Source organism: Schistocerca gregaria, chromosome 4 (genome assembly GCF_023897955.1).
Source record: "Schistocerca gregaria isolate iqSchGreg1 chromosome 4, iqSchGreg1.2, whole genome shotgun sequence".
Taxonomy (NCBI): domain Eukaryota; kingdom Metazoa; phylum Arthropoda; class Insecta; order Orthoptera; family Acrididae; genus Schistocerca; species Schistocerca gregaria.
The window spans coordinates 118255988-118270435 of record NC_064923.1 but is presented as its reverse complement, the minus strand read 5'-3'; positions in this window follow the sequence as shown (position 1 = coordinate 118270435).

Sequence of the window (14448 nt, the reverse complement as noted above, 5' to 3'; positions counted from 1 at the left end):
GACATGTGAAATTACACATCATGATGTCAGTAATTCCGTAAACAGGACATCTGTCAATCAGATGTATATATGGGAATTACAGTATCTCACAAACACCTGTCACTAACTTAGTATCACCATAGCTATGAAACTGGAGACTCACTTTTATACCCAAGATGTAACAGTTAAATTGGAGTATATCGCATTAATCTTTGTTCGTCTAAAGGCAAGTGCCGAAACAGAATGGAGATGAAACTTCCTGGCCGATTAAAACTGTGTGCCGGACCGAGACTCGAACTCGGGACCTTTGCCTTTCGCGGGCAAATGCTCCACCAACTGAGCTACCCAAGCACGACTCACGCCCCGTCCTCACAGCTTTACTTCTGCCAGTACCTCGTCTCCTACCTTCCAAACTTTACAGAAGCTCTCCTGCGAACCTTGCAGAACTAGCACTCCTGAATGAAAGGATATTGTGGAAACATGGGGGCTTAGCCACAGCCGGGGGGCTGTTTCCAGAATGAGATTTTCACCCTGTAGCGCTGATTTGAAACTTCCCCGCAGATTAAAACTGTGTGCCGGACCGACACTCGAACTCGGGTTCTTTGCCTTTCGCGGGCAAGTCTCGCTCCGGCACACAGTTTTAATCTGCCAGGAAGTTTCATACCAGCGCACAAACCGCTGTAGAGTGAAAAATCACATTCTGGAAACATCCCCCAGGTTGTGGCTAAGTCATTTCTCCGCAATATCCTTTCATTCAGGAGTGCTAGTTCTGCAAGGTTCTATAAAGTTTGGAAGGTAGGAGACGAGGTACTGGCAGATGTAAAGCTGTGAGGACGGGGCGTGAGTCGCGCTTGGGTAGCTCAGATGGTAGAGCACTTTCCCGCGAAAGGAAAGGTCCCGAGTTCGAGTCTCGGTGCGGTACACAGTTTTAATCTGCCAGGAAGTTTCATATCAGCGCACACTCCGCTGCAGAGTGAAATTCTCATTCTGACAGAATGGAGATGTTTCATCATCGTCACACATGAGATAGATGTCGTCTGATGACTGAGAGATTTGATGTTGAGGATCTCAAGTAGACAGTGCTCTAAGTCACACACACAACACAGAGTTGTACATCAGTCGAACACACGTTGTGCCACACAACTGATGCACCCTGACTGAACAACGAAAAAAAAAGGTTAAATGATCTGCAGTAACATCTACCTCTCTCTTTCTAGAATTCATCATCAGTCTACCATTAAATCATACCTCGCTACAATTCCATCTCAACCGATAACTCCATCCACATTCTGTTAGCCTTTAACGCAAATGCAGGTAAGTTTAGGAGCAGATGGTTCTTTTTTGTCCAGGAAAGGATCAAAGCATTCAGCTCGCGTATGTCACTATTTCCTCAACATAAATACAGTACACTGTGATCATACAGCAATTGGTTGCTAGCTGACACCTCAAGGTTGTGACTGGCGGAGAGTACGGAGAACCACATTGTAAATACTGTTTGTTAGGGTTTAAAACACCTAATTAGTCCTGCACAGGGTCAAACGTGATCCATTCTGTAGTTGTATATTGCATTCACCCCAGTTTGTAATACAGTGAACTTTAGCTAAGAACCAGCCACGGTACAGGAATGTAACTGACCTAACCTTGTCTCCCTCTAGGAGGGTGAATAGCAAACTGATACTCCTTATGTGTTGGGCAGCCCTCGTAATCGTGTATGTTCTCTGTGGAAATCTAAGAATATTCAATATTGGCCTGTGTTTGCGCAGAATCATTTTTCCTCTCATGTAAGTTGTCCATTTGACTGCTTCTTCCCCGACTTTATTTGGTTGAGATGACATCGTTTGTGGTGAGTGTTGTGTGCATCCAGACGCTGAAAAACGGGCGGAAGGTACTTTTTCTGGTTCTCTACATATGAGAAATTGCTTAGTTCACTTTCTAAAGTACAAGGATGATTTGAATCAGTTATGTCACTGACATTAGTATTCACGAGTGGAGCTACCAGTTGGTCTGGAGATGCTCTAAAGCAATAATGTCAGGTGAGGAAAAGCATCCCGCCAGAGGAGGATGGTCTGCTTGGACTTGAGTGTTCAAGGAAGACATTTTTCTGAAATTTCTCTGATTTTCTCATCTGTGCTTAGACATCAGTATGTGCGTCGAGAAGTGAGGAAAATAATGCCCCTGACGCCAGCAGCAGCAGCAGCAACAAATATAAACTACGCCCACTCACCGGTTCAGGAAAGTAATGAACATCACAGCAGCTGGAGGACTAAAAAATTTTTCTCTGTCTGACAGATCCTTCAAACAAGTCGCTAAAACTCGAAAAGTGGTAAACATCCTGTTTTTAGAGTTACAGAGATATTTATTTCATCTTCCAAATATCATCGTTTTGGTGTGTAAAAACAGTTGTTGTCGATGATACCGGTTTCAGGATCTGTTTGTCACAGAAGCGTATGAAGTGTCTCTAGGAGGTTTCATAAGTGTGCAGCGATCTTTTATTAGAGTCTGTGTTCAAGTGACGCGGTGGTCATCACAAAACTGACCCAAGCTGCTGTGCACTGACCTTTTCTGAAGGTGTATTTAGAGATCTATTCAGTTGGATTTAGTAACTCATGAAGCAGCCAATGATCAAAGACCAGTGTCTTTCCCATAAATCACACGATGTGTCTCTGGGATGGTTTCACAAGTGTGCCACGATCCTTTTAGAACCTGTGTTCAAATATGGTTGTGGCGGTATTCGTTGGAATTGTTTAAATATTCTCACATTATCTGCAAGGCTTTCTCTTTCTCTCTTTGTGTAGTGGTACATTTAGTTTATGTGAAATCTTCAAGTTAAATATGTGACGATATTTCACCACACCACATGTAATAACTCTTGAAGCAGTTCGTGTTCAATGACAAAGGATATCCTTGCATCGGGGATGTGTAGGAGGAGTGTTTCGGGTATTTCCAATGCAACACGAAGTGCTTAGCATGCTGCCCTGCGGCTACTGCTTGGCTCTGCCGTAAACCAGCTTGGAGGCTCTTAGGGGGGAGGGGGGGGGGGGGGAGCCCAGCGCATGGCCTCTCTTCCAGGAGGGCACAGAGACACTGGGGTGAACGTCTTGCCTCTTCCACTTTGAAAGACTGTGTTGTGGTTGGCAGGAAATCCAACACCGTTTTACTAGAGGAGGCCGAAAGGCACGCGATTTAGCTCACGCAGGCTGGCGTGAGGTCTGGAACAGGACAAGGAAATTAGAATTTAGAAAAACGGACGTAGCTGGTGGAATACTTAACTATAATCCATTAATGACTAACGTCGGTCTTAACGTTACATATTTCACAATATCAATAGTACTGATAATGGCGCCTTGCTAGGTCGTAGCAAATGACGTAGCTGAAGGCTATGCTAACTATCGTCTCGGCAAATGAGAGCGTATTTTGTCAGTGAACCATCGCTAGCAAAGTCGGCTGTACAACTGGGGCGAGTGCTAGGAAGTCTCTCTAGACCTGCCGTGTGGCGGCGCTCGGTCTGCAATCACTGATAGTGGCGACACGCGGGTCCGACGTATACTAACGGACCGCGGCCGATTTAAAGGCTACCATCTAGCAAGTTTGGTGTCTGGCGGTGACACCACATTCCTCTCCCGCCGTGGGGAGGACCCCATGTTGTATGCGACGAAGTGGGGAGCCTAACAACAGGCGAGGCTGTGCAAAAAGTACCCTGCGATTCGAACCGCGGGGAGCTAGGAAACGCCTGAAAACCTGCTCCAGGATGCACGCCAACATGCGGTGTATGCGCCGTTAGAGAGGGGCCGAAGGGTCGACCTCCATCGGGCCGGGGCACCCGACTGGCGAAGACGACATATGGTAAAGTGACGACCATACAAGAAATCATGAAACTTTGTAACACCAATTACGAGAGCCAATGCTCCTTTCCCGATCTGTGAATAATTTCTTTGAGCAGACGAGAGCAATTTGGACGCAAAGGCAATAGTGCGATCGTGCGTTCCATCTTTGTGCGCAAGCACAGCACCGATCCCAAAATTCGATGCATCCACCATCACCAAAAGGGGCTTCTGGGGATCGAATGGCGTAAGGCAAGTATTGGAGAGCAACGCCGATTTCAACTGACGAAAGGCGCGGTCGCATTCTGTCGTCCAGACGAACGGAACACCTTTACGGCGGAAGCGATGAAGCGGAGCTGAAATGGAAGAGGCGTGTGGTATATAACGGCGATAATTAATTTTTCCCAGCACAGTCTGTAGCTGCTTCAAATTCTGCGGCGAAGGCAAGTCTTTTATGGCACGAAGGTGTGTGGGACTAGGATGTATGCCTTGGGCATTGATTACATGTCACAGGTATGGCAAATCACGAGCGAAAAACACACATTTGTCCTTCCGCAAGCGAAGACCATTTTGTCGCAAGACCTCAAATAATGTTCGGAGATTGGCCAAATGTTCTTCTTCCGTCTTTCCGGAGATCACAATATCGTCCAGATAATTTGCTGCAGTAGGGACCGACGCACAAACAGTTTGTAGATATTTCTGAAACAATGCAGGGGCGGATGCACACCCGAATGGCAGTCGTTTGAATCGATACAAACCAAGATGTGTGTTAACCACCAAAACGCGCTGGGATTCTTCGTCAACCGGTATTTGCAAGTACGCATCTGCTAGGTCCAACTTCGAAAAATATTTACCGGGCACAGTTTGTCAAAAAGATCTTCCGGGCGGGGTAAAGGAAAAGTTGCAATCACTAGTTGTGGATTCACTGTTACCTTGAAGTCCACAGAAAGTCTCAATTTTCCGGAAGGTTTTGGCAAAATTACTAAGGGTGATGCCCAGAGAGAAGCCTGCACACGTTCAATTACACCTTGTGATTCCAAATCGTGTAATGTTTTTGCAACCTCATCACGCAATGCGTGGGGAACATTGCGCGCTCTGAAAAATTTCGGTTGCGCGTTTACTTTCAGTTCCAAATGTGCTATATAGTTCTTAGCGCAACCGAGGCCAGGTGCAAAAATGTTTGCATATTCTTCACATAGACGAGAAACACTGTCTGAAGGCACTGTCTGGTTCACTGTTAGGACCTGATTTAGTACAGACAAGTTAAACAACGGAAATAAATCGAAACCAAACAAGATCACTGCAGAAGAAGAACGAAGGACGTAAAATGACACAAGTTTTGTTGTCCTTTGTATGTTGCAAGAAGGCTGCACTGTCCTAACACAGGGATACCGTGACCTGAATAACTACTTAACTTAACATTTGTGGCACGCAACGGAGGTGTGCCCAGCAGTTTGTAAGTGTCTTGATTGATCAGTGAAACTGGAGCTCCTGTATCGAGCTGGAATGGTATCACTTTGACGTTAATGTCCAAGTCTACAAAAAGTTTATTGTCCTGCTGACGACAAGAGCGACTGTCTCGTGCAACGTGAACTGACACTGGTACATAGTCACTTGCGACTTAACGGGAGTTCCGGCGATGTCGAAGCACACTATTTTTGGGACGAACACAGTCACTGTTAGAGAGAGTGGCACTGCGCGGAGTGGAATGAACTACATGAATTTCCATGGGCGAAGTTTCGCGAGCCTGAGTATCCTTGGTTCGATTCCGATTCCGGCGCGAAGCAGAGGGCCTGGAACGGTTTTGAGCTTCCGATCTGAGCTTTTTCTGGCAAACACTCTGCACATGTCATTTTTTATTACTATAAAAGTAAATAGCTTGGCGTGACGGGCAATTCTCACGCGAATGTTTAGTAGCACACCGCGGGCATGATTTGATCACTGCATTTGCTTGCCTGCGCGGCACACGTGGCTGAGAGCCTGGCGGCAGCGGCGCGGCCGGGCGCGAGGGCTGTTTGCTGCTCCGTGCAGCTCGCCCGGCGGGCCGGTTAACCTGACACACAGATGGTGAAGTTTCAAAGGATTCCTGAGCAAAGTCAAGTGTGTCCTGCCGGTCCAATATGTCCATCACTTGTTGAAGGGGGGGACTGACTAGTTTCAAAATCTGTTCCCTTATACGAACATCAGAAACATTCTGTGCAATTGCATCACGTACCGTACTATCTGAATAAGGGAGTCCACATTGACACTCGAAAGCACAATCCCTAGTAAGGCCTTGCAAGGTTGCAACCCACTTCCGATTATTCTGACCTGCCGTACGTTTTGTACGAAAGAAGGTATACCGTTTGGCAACTACATTGACTGATTCTTTGAAATATGCATCTAATGCAGACAAAATTTCTTCGTAGGGCAGAGTTGCTGCGTCGCGACGTGGAAATAATTTGACTATCACACGGTACGTTTGTACGCCCACTGAAGATAACAAATAAGGCAGCCGATCGTTACCTTGAATTCTGTAAGCGGTCAGATGGAATCCAAATTGGCGTGACCACTCCGTCCAGTTTTCCAGTGCAGCATCAAAAGGTCGAAAAGTTGGTGCAACAGCGTGTTGCGGCTGTGTTAGCGGTGAAGCGGCTGCTGCCGCATCGTTTTGCATCGCACATTGACCCTGGACGAGCTGTCCAAGGGCATCCAATAAGGCCTGCGTCTGCTGATTCTGCAAGCGATAAAATTCGGACAGTACATCTGGAGATTGTGGCGCAGCCATTACACAAGGAAATCAGGGCAATATCGATAAGAACGCGGTTTTGCCTCGTCGCCAATGTTGTGGTTGGCAGGAGAGCCAACACCGTTTTACTAGAGGAGGCCGAAAGGCACGTGATTTAGCTCACGCAGGCTGGCGTGAGGTCTGGAACAGGACAAGGAAATTAGAATTTAGAAAAACGGACGTAGCTGGTGGAATACTTAACTTGAATCGATTAATGACCAACGTCGGTCTAGACGTTACATATTTCACAATATCAATAGTACTGATAATGGCGCCTTACTAGGTCGTAGCAAATGACGTAGCTGAAGGCTATGCTAACTATCGTCTCGGCAAATGAGAGCGTATTTTGTCAGTGAACCATCGCTGGCAAAGTCGGCTGTACAACTGGGGCGAATGCTAGGAAGTCTCTCTAGACCTGCCGTGTGGCGGCGCTCGGTCTGCAATCACTGATAGTGGCGACACGCGGGTCCGATGTATACAAACGGACCGCGGCCGATTTAAAGGCTACCACGTAGCAAGTGTGGTGTCTGGCGGTGACACCACAGACTGACTGACTGGACTTTCCTCAAACGATATTACAATGTTTGACTACTATAGGCCGTCTCCCCCCCACGGAGGATATGTCTGATGTCTTCAAGGCATTAAGAAATTACCAACATAATAACTATGTGCTGCAGGTTGCTCTGTAATTGGCCTGTTTGATACAAGGATATTTGCCTTACGAAGGACTTGTGACTGGACAAAATGATAAAGCAATAATATAACGACCTGTGCTTGGGCTAAGTAAATACATTGACTCTCTGGTGGCCTATTTCCAAGAAAGGGGATTGGTTCAGCAAAGGGGTATGCAACTGGACTGGGAGGAGTGAGTGGCAGAAAAGGAGAGCTGGAGAATATGAGTGGCTGTCTCGTTTTCATAGCAGTAAAATGTAAAAAGGAGATAGTTCAAGGTCCAGAATGCCAGCCAAATTCCTACTACTCGCTAATGCAATTTCTGACATGTGCCCCTTATCAAGTACTGTAAAAGTGTGCTTAGGCACATGTCAAAACACTAAAAAATATCTCATACCTATGTATCTCGTTTCACATCCATATGTTGGGTATTTAATGTTACCATTGTTACCATTTTTCACATTAATCGCATCAAAACCACTACTCATTCCCACTCCACAAATCACGCTTGTCATCAACATAAATCACATTGAATCAACAATCATGTGCACTGTATAAATGTTAATTTTCATTTACATAAATCATATCAAACCGCAAGTGATTTACAGTGTATTAATAACAATTGTAATGGAGAATGAGAGTGCCATTTCAGACATGTGCACATCATCAAGTTAAGTATCGTAAAACTGTGATTAGGTACATGTCAAAACATGCATGTATAGATGTGTGACGTACATGTCAAATGTTGTTAAGCTTTTGACATGCGCTGAAACAGAGTTTCACATTGTTGGACTAGTTAACAGGTGTATGGCAGAAATTGCAGTAGTGGGATCTACAAATACATATTTTACGGTCGAAGGTAATCACATCACTTTGAATGCCAGCTACAATAAGTTAATCACTTAAGGTATGCAGTTGATTAAGTTATAGACTGCCAGACAAAAAAAAGTGAAGCACTCAGAAAACACGGTCGTATGTCAGTATAACTTCATACACGTAGATATCATCGACATTTGTGTAATTAATTACAGCTGCAATTCTTCATGGATGGCTACCAGACTGCATTAGTGTTGTTCGTGTTTAGCTTTGTTACCAGGCGTTGTACGGTGTAATAATGGGTGTGAGCAACGTCAGATGTTGTGTGGTCACTATCAAGGGGTTTCCATTTTGTTGGCTGGTCGAATTGTGCAGTATTATGGTTTGTAGGGCATTCGGATATGACAGTGGCGCAAAGTTGGACTACATTTTAACATGAGGAGAGATATATTCGTTCTTAAGTTTCCAATAGCGAACATCTGACCATCTCAAGGGACAACTGCAGTATTGTACACCAATCAGATTGTAACCGATTTACATTGACGACTGCAAGCTGAGAACAAGTATTCTGTGTCTACTTTCACCACTGCTTGGAAAGTAGCGACAGCCGGACCATGGAATTACTGCTCCATTTACAGCCTGCTGTTACCACCATAATGACTGTGGCCTGGTGTCTGACTGGAAAGCATGGACTGCTGATGATCAGGCATGAATCACGGTTCTGCACTGACACGGATACACTTCTTCGGAGGCTTAGTGAGAGCTCCCATTCTTTCAATGTTTTGGAGAGCCACAGCATTCATACTTTTAGAGTCATAGTATACGTTGCCATCTGGTATGTTTTCAGGTTATGGCTGGTAGTGGTTCAAGGAACTCTGACAGCACATCAGTAGGCTACCAGACATCGTACGTACTCATTTCTTACCTCTCATGTCATAATATCATTCTGCAATTTTTCACCAGGACGATGCTAGTTCACAAAGGAGACGTGTCTCTGTAAACTTTACGTGTGACACTGAGGTACTCCCACAGTGACGGATATTCACAGATCTACCTCCGATGAAACAAGTATGGGACCAGTTCGGACGTTAACACTGTTGCATTGTCAGTATCCAGGGCATCAAGGATTAGTTAACAACAGTTGTGGACCGGCTTGCCCCACGAGGAGATACAACTGCTTTACGACACCCTTTCCAACCGATTTGTGTATGCATCCAGGCCAGAAGGGGCGCAACGTCGTACTGATAAGTAGAACATACTACCAAGTTCTCTGAAAAACCTGGCTCTATTTTGTGATAACTAAAGTGTACAATCCACTTGATGTGCAAGAAGTCGTAAATTACTGTACATATGAAGGCGGAGAGATCGACATCATAACCCAGACAGAGGATCTGTAGTACGACGATGGCTAAGAACGTAATGTAACGCAAGTGTTAGAACTGGACTTGAGTGTATTTTGGGAAGGCTATGTCGACGAAAGGAAGTTTTCCTGCCTCTTTACAAGTTCTGAAACCAACGCCTTCCTGTTAGTATGTCTCGTCTGTGGCAAAAAGCTGTGGTGGAAACTATTTTCTCAGTGTATTTGTGAAGGCAGCAACAATAGCATGTTTGGAAAGAATGTGAATCGTAGAAAAAGGAGCACTTATATTTTAAGTAAATTTGAAGAAGACGGGGACGTAGTCTTTCGCCCTGCCTTTCAGCGTGTATATCGCACAAAAACTGACGAAAAAATAAGGTTCTGAAGTGGAATTATAATTTAGGGTGAAAGGACATCAATGACATCGCTATCCTCAGTGAAAATAAAGAAGACTTACAAGATGTGTTGAATGGAATCAAAAGTTTAATGAGTACAGAATACAGACTGAGAGCAAAAAATTAATACACGATTATTAAATGTTGTTGTTTACAAATATTGTTGTAAAATAAAATTCAAAGGTTTAGCATTGAAAAACAACACAATTTGCTACCACATGAAAACAAAAAGTTCTTACGACTGTTGGCAAAAAAAAATAAGGGTAAAGTTTTCGTCTCCATATATAGCTTTTGTTTGCGTTTCTATTAACTTGCACGAGTATATGTTAACAGAACTACTGGCATACAAACAGTTGAATTCATACTATACAGCCAATAATGCATAATTGTCCAAACGTTTGTCGACCAGAAGGTCACAGTTGTGTGAGAAAAATAACATATTCCTTATTATCGTTATCACAATACGAAATTCTTTAAATTACAACATATTTCAACATTGGTACACAGACAAAGCGTTTTCTAATCTATTGCTGCACTCCAGCATGTTCCTTCGGAGAACGATGTTCAGGCGTTACTAACACCTGTTAGGAGAAAAACCGCATCATAATGCAACATTTCCCTGTCCGAGAACTAAATTAAGCGCAGTTAGTCAAGAAACCTCTGAACGCAGCCATAATATAGCAAAGTCAGCGTGTTAAGCAACAACAAGAGGATAGTCCCTGTAACCGAGCCATTTCGACGATCTTTTGTATACTAATATGGGGACACTGAAAGTAGCTCCTGTGAAAATATAATTTGTTATAAAAATTAATTTATATCTTATTTGGGTTCTCCCAGAGGAGAGACAGCTGCGAACAGATACTAAGGGCGTTCGGTAAGTAATGCAACACATTTTGTTCTGAAATGAGCTTGGTTTTATTCAGATTCCAGGACATCATATGATTCCCCACTCTTTTGACTTCAGAACCATAGTTTCCAAAATAATCTCCGTTCAATGCAACTTCCTTATGGCGGCTTGGTACCACTCTACTGGAAGGTACGAGATCAGAATTGTTGAGTGGATAAGGAAGGAGAGTCCAACGAAGTTTTGTGAGCTCCTCTAGGGCGTGCAGAATTGTGTGGGCATGCTTTGTCATGTAGAAGGAGAAGTTCGTTTCCATTTTTATGGCGACGAACACGCTGAAGTTGCTTTTTCACTTTTCTGAGGGTAGCACAATACACTTCATAATCGACTGCAGCACCACGAAGGAGGACATCAACACATAACCCCTTCATGGTCCCAGAAAACCGTAGCGCTGACTTTACCGGCTGACGGTGCGGTTTTGTTTTCCTTGGAGGAGACCTGGTAGTACTACTCCATGGATTGCCCTTTTGTTTCGGATTGGAAGTGATGAACCCGTGTTTCATCGTCTGTAACGATGTTCGACAAAAAATTATCACGATCATCCTCATAACGCGCAAGCAATTCCGCGAAGATGGTAAATGGTTGCTCTTTAAGATCTTCGGTTAGGCGGCGAGGAAGCCAATGGGAACACACCTTTGAGTACCCCTGGACGAATGTCACCACTACCAACAGCAGCGAGCTGTTTGATTGTGGTTCGTTATCGTGATACCTGTTTAAGCAGCGATGCCGCCCGGAGAGATGACAGTGTCCGCACGTTCCAGCATTGCAGGAGTCACAGCCGTGGGCGGCCGGTTTGAACACGGGAGATCGGACAGGTTTGCCCGACCTCGTTGCGATCACGACAAGGGCCTCGCCTAACGACTCACCGTGCATTTGTTCACCGCCAGGTCGCTGTAGACATTCTGCAAGCGCTACGAGTATCTGCGATGCTCTGTGACAACTCTCTGGTTGGAGAGCACCTCCTTAAAGCATTTTCCAGGCTATGTATACCGCCGGAAGCTGTTGGAGCACGGTGAAACTATAGGGTCTGCAGCGTGAAAATCCCAGAATGTCCCACAACAAATTCCGCATTTTTTGAACCGGAATGGACGAGAAAAAACTGTGTTACATTATGTACTGAACGCCCCTTCTATCTTGCTATTCGTGTCTCTGATTAAGACGTTTAAAATGCATGCAAGGATATGAGTATCGGGAACGATCAAGGAACGTAACTTGAATGGTATGGTAGGATTGCAGTTACGCACGGAAAATATGGATTAGAGCCTTCTTTTGGAATGGGAAGTAATAGTTGATAGGGTTGTTAGATCTCAGGAATTATTTCGTGGTCTGGAATCGGAAGGCGATTGACATTACTTTGTGGAAAGACATGGAGAGTGGGAAAATGTAAAGATGTGGACCATGGTGGCAGAAGGGTGGCACCACGCTAGGGCTTCCAAGGGCAAGCTACAGTCAGGAATGGGGAGTCAGTTTAGCGCAGCATAGTGAAATGTACCCCGCAAAATAAAGCGTAAAGAGAAATGACATGACTTGAAATGTCAATTATTCGAGTGGTGAGACGCATCACATCGGATGCAACAAGGGGTTAAAATGGAATTTTAGAGTTTTCAGTTAATAATAGATGAAAAACCTCTCGCGTCGCCTAATCTTTACATACTCGACAGCCTTAAAAAGTGAAGTGCTCAGCCGCAGAAGTCGTTGCTGATGACTGGTGAAGTATGATGACACAGGATCGTGACAACAATTTCATGTTAGCAGCAGTGATAGTCAGACTTTGTTAAAAAGTATAGAATGCAGGCTCGACTTGTGATAACGTAAACGTCCCTTACGACAGCGTACTGGTGGTTCGCACACATTTCGTTACCAGTCCGATCTCTGCCAACTGATTTAATAACGTGGAACCACACAAGAAGGTTAGAATTAGTAGAGCATGCTGCTAGTTATTTTTCTATCAAATAAAACAAAATGCATTTTAAACATCTGATAATACAAAATAATACCTCTCCTCCAGAGGCCGACAAGAGAGAGAAATAATAAGCACTCCAGACAACAGTTGAAACAAGAGTAAGTCACATATCAATTTTTTAAACAGTTGATTGTCGAAATTTACACAGCTATTATTACAAGCGCTAGAGGGGTACTCTCCTGGTGCGGGACACGGTTGGCAGAGGTTAAATGGGCAAGAAAACACAGGAGTGCAAGGATTATAAGCGAGGGGTAAAATACGGGAGGGCCAGGGATTCATATAATTGCATAGGTAAGAATGCGGTGGATACAGATCTCGTAAATACATATGATAATAGTTGGACTTATTCTCCACGTCTGGCCATTTGTTAGTCTTAATCTACTGCGAACTTTCTTTGTTAGGCAAGTATTGGGAATACCAAGTTAGCATTTGATCGATTGCTAACCCAATGTATTTAAGTGTTCTAGTTCAGTGGATTCGACGGTTTTCGGCTGTAAGTATTAGAACCTAAGAGGTGGGTGATGTACCTTTGCGGTTGTCGATGTTTGTGGAAAGGTAGGATTATGAGGAAAGCAGAGTGTCCATTTGCCATTTTCTGGGCGAGATTGATTTGATGCGGACGGATGGTTGTGAGTGGAGTACTATTATGAGGTGTGAGTCGTCGTAAGCTTTCTAATGCTTGAATTCATAGGAAATGTTGTGTTAGGCTTAGTTCCTATCTGCCAGCAGTTCCATAGCCTTTTTCCATTCATTAAATTGCAGTCGTGTCTCCGTAATTACAGGTGGCGTGTTTATGTGTCCCAGTCATGCCTGTAGAGATAACAGTTGTGTTAGTGATTTGCCAAGGGCCGAGAGGGAGGTCGGTTGTGGCAGATGGGACCAGTGGATATTTGGTAAACAGTAATACAGAACTGAGAGCTAGAACTATGAACCAATGGCACTATATCTGATTAAATAGTAAACATTTGAACCATCCTAAGACTACGAACACTCCTGAAATTAATGAATTTGTTATAGACGTTTGTATAAAGCTGGATGTCCGTTCTGAAGAAATGTCACACAGATTGAACATGAGACGTCAGCTGTGTATCATAAAGAGGCGAGACTGCGCGTATCTCCAGTTATCAATACTTTTAGTTGTTGGAGGCATATATTTACGCTCTTCACTAGTGTAAGCAAATGTCAGTCCTTACTCTGATCTTTTGGAAATGAATCAACAAATCATTCATTTCTTTCTTCCAATTTTTCATTACTTCTGATACTTCTACAAACGGTTAATAGTCCCGAAATGTATACGTGATGCTTGCGTCGGCACTCTGATGTAGGTAACAGGACACTCAGCTCTGCCACAGTACCACGGCTGATTATTACTTATTACAGTAGTGGAGGCTCATAATTCAATTTCGGTGAGTGTTTTAGGGTTATGGGACTTCTAATTTTCAAGCATATTCTTCAGGAGAGGAGCTCCTTTCATTAATGAGAACCCAGATATAAAAGTACTGTCAAACGGAAAGCTTCCCACACAGTTTGCTTTTATCGATTTGTGATGCTTGCAGCGACAACATAACGGTAACGTGCCGACCGCAGTTGTCCATCAGACAAAGATAAATCTCTTCTGGTGTGAACCATTCAGAAAGTATGACTGGTAATTTGTGCAATTAGATGATTACCACCTTCACGACAGCTGGCATCATCCGTGCTATGGAACAGCGGAAAACCGCGGTGATGTGGTTCTGCTGATACACTGGGAGCACAGCCTGCGAGAAGATGAGGT